This window comes from Octodon degus, unplaced genomic scaffold (genome assembly GCF_000260255.1).
Source record: "Octodon degus isolate 3935 unplaced genomic scaffold, OctDeg1.0 scaffold00124, whole genome shotgun sequence".
Classification (NCBI taxonomy): Eukaryota; Metazoa; Chordata; class Mammalia; order Rodentia; family Octodontidae; genus Octodon; species Octodon degus.
Window position 1 is genome coordinate 1401226 of NW_004524700.1, and position 3791 is coordinate 1405016.

Genomic DNA, 3791 nt, shown 5'->3' on the forward strand with positions numbered 1-3791 from the left:
AAAAAAGAAAATATATAAGTTCTACTACTATTGAGAGACATATCTGCATGTTAAGAAGAAAATAATTCTCTACTTTTGAAGCTACTGAAATGTTATTCCACATATTAAGTACTCCTTTCAAACAAGCCTATGTAGTATCTAGAAATCAGAAACTCTTTCAACTTTCAAATTCCCAAATGTCTTTAATTTGGATTGATTGGTGTAGTGATCAATTCATTGTGTCAACTTGGCTGGATAACCTTCAGGGTTCCACACCCTGGGCTATGGAGGCCCCACCCCACCCCAAAGTGACTCAGCACAAAAAGGATATATGAAGGGGCTGAGGTAGAATTAGGCATTCCACTTCCTCAGAGGAACTTCAGTCTCTGAAGTCAGCTTGGACTTCAACTCCTGGCTTCCAGCGCAGACTCTTTGGCCTCCAGCTTGGATCCTTCAGCTTTCCGTCACAGATTCTTTAGCCTTCTGTCACAGATTCTTCAACCTTCTATCGCAGACCCATCAGCCAACTGCTAGACACTTGCACAGAACACTGCAGTGAGCTTCAGACCGTCAGACTGAATCCTTCAGTCTCGGTGTGCAGACGCCCTAGGCATGCTTCCTCATCCAACTCTGTGGTGATCACTGTAAGCTAATCTTGTAATTTCTTGTATATTTGTACATCTTGTGTTATATCTGTTTTTTGTATTAAACCTGTTCCTCTAGTAAAACCCTGACTAATACAATTAGGTTATTTGCTGATATGCTGTGCTCAGGTGATAATGTTAACATCTCTGGTAGCCTAAATGTCAAAGGTATTATAATATAAAATAAACTGGTGGAATGCAGAAAAGTATGAAAAAAGTTCACAATAGAAAAAATTCACAGCATTTATTACAATGAATAACAGAAGACAATACAAAGAAATTTAAAGATAAGTCTGAAACCTAATTATCCTATGAGTAGGTAAGATAATTAACATGTGAAAATGATTTTAAAAAGCCTTTCAGATAATCAAATATTGAAAGTAATATTTTATATTAATATATAATATAATATTTCTCATTATTTTATAGTCATGTACAAATCACATTAATATAATTACATGAGAAAGCACAAAAACATGTTTAATACCATTTTATAAACATTAAACATAAATTACTACTCTATCATGGTATGAGTAAAGAATGCATGTAATTATTGAAAGATATTGAATAGTACCTAAAATAATTCAGAAACAATATTCTACAGCTTAAATTACATGTCATATAACAAAAGGGGCTTAACTCAGAACTGAGAAAAAGTGCTTCAATCTCAATGATAAAAAATATTTTCATAGTTTTAATTGCTACTATTCCTTTATGATATTAAGGAATTGAGACACTAGATTTTACTCTTTTTTTATATTTAGTACAGAGTGTCCAAGGTGTACAGGGTCTCACTACACAGATCAGACTTGTAGTGATCCTCCTGTTTACAGCCTCCCAAAGGTTTTATTGTATTGTAAAACAAGTATTTAGAATTTATACCAAGGTTATAACTTTTAAATCACTAGAAAAAGAAAAATGAAAGACTACTGAACAAGAAAATAACTTTTTAGAAGGAGCACATAAAAATGATCCAGTATTAGTGGACAAAAACTGTAATGGTTCAAACTAATATTAGAACAGAAATATTCTTACTTTAAAAATAAAATTCAACTTCAATAAACTTCCTGAGTTCATAAAAAAGTATAAAAGTTAAAAATAAACTCCAAAAGTAAAAAAGCTGAATGAATAATTGTTATAAGATAAAAAAGTAATAATAGAATCCTTTATACTGTAGTAATAAAGACATTATGACATTACCAGATATTGCTAACAGAGTTATAATTAGTTGATATAAAAGATTCATGAACATGTAGGAATAAACTGTGACATCATGTATATAGAGCAAAAATATAAATTTGAGATAATAAAAAGGCAAACCACAGAAAGGGAGATGTATTCATGATTCATGTATCTAAGGTCTTCTACCTTATATTCATAAATTTGTATAAATCAATTACAAAAAGCAAAGTACCCAATAAAATCAGCAAAAGAAATGGTCAGGCACTTCCCAATGTACACACACAGAGACACCCAACAATTTGGGCATTAAGGAAACTGAACCTGAAGCATTTCTCCACATACGCAGGAAACAATGAACACTGTAGATACCGAGAGTGTTAAATGTTGATGAGTCTACAGAGCAAGTTGGAAGATAAAATTATTCAACCACTTTTGAAAACTGTTTGCATCCCAAGAAAATAAACAGAAAATATAACCCAATCATTCCACTCCTAGATATTTACCCAAGAGACATAAGAAGCAGATTATTGTGTGAACAAGAATGTACTCAATAGCTTTATGTAGTGACTTTAAAAATAAAAATATCATGCTGTGCTGGGCCCACCCCCATGGCGGGCTGAGCCAGTGACAGAGTTCAGGTGTGGCAGCATGCCTGTAATCCCAGCTGAAACCAGGAGGATCACCACGAGTCCAATCTGCATAACGAGACCCTCTACCACACACACAAATGAAAAAAAAATCATTTAATTAATAAATGTATTCAATCAGTTATATACTCCAGCAATGTAATAATACTAATAAAAAGGGAAAAGAACAAAACACCGATAAAAGCAAAAATGTGAACAAATCCCAAAAATCAATGTACCACATGAGAAAAGCTTTTCAAAAGACAGCAGTGTGTTCTCTATGATTTCATTCCTATGAAAGTCTTAAAATGAAAATTAATCTACAGTGGATTAGATTAGGCAGAGAAATGTCTGCCTAGGGGAGAGAGGCAGAGCAAGAGGCAGATTGCAAAGGGGCATGGGGTACATTTGGGGACATATAACATGGTCCCTATTGTGGGTGCAGCCTTTACGTGCCACTGATCATGCTGGTAATGCATGGGTCAGCAAACTGGCCACTTCACAGGTCGCATTGTACTGTGCTTTTGTGTATTAAACTTCAAAAAAGTCATTAAAAGTGCAAAACTTGACAGAAAAATATTGTACAGGAATTATCAGCTTACGTTCCTACACAGTGGCCAAATGTAAGCTGTAATTGAATCAAGAAGGATGGATTTAAAGTTCCTTTTTTCTTAAATGATGATTTTTCAGGGTATCATTAATATTTTTAATCTTAACACAATAATTGTTTATGGTTTCCGAAGAGGAAACTTCTTTGAGCACATAATGTACAGCAAGCATGTGGAAACTTTGCAACTGGCAGCCACCAGGCCTTGCCCGTGTTGTCTGCCTATGCCCCCATCTGTCGCTAAGTGCTCACGTGTATTTACGAGGTGCAGTTGAAGTTTCCATGTACGTATATAATATGTAATGATGAGATCAGAATAACAAGCACGTCTATCGTCTCACACACTACTTTCACGTGTTGTCATGCCTTTGTGCTGGGAACATTCAAAATCCTCCTTTGTAGGTTTTTGGAAGTATACAGTAATTGTTGTCCACCCTAGTTATTCTAATGTGCCAAAGAATGTTAGAAGTTATTTCTCCATCCTTGTTATCATTAGTCATCCCTTTTCTTCCTCTTCCCTGCACCCTTCCCAGTAGTAACCACTATTCATTCTACTGCAATAAGATCACTTCTGTAGCTTCCCTATAAAATAAGAATTATACGTATCTATCTTTCTTTATTTTTTTATTTATTTTTATTTTTATTTTTTTAAAACATTTATTTATTTTTAGTGTGTGTGTGTGTGGCCAGCTCAGCCCACCAGGGGGCGGGGCTGGCTGGCATGTGGTGCTGGGGGATTGAACCGCGGTCCCT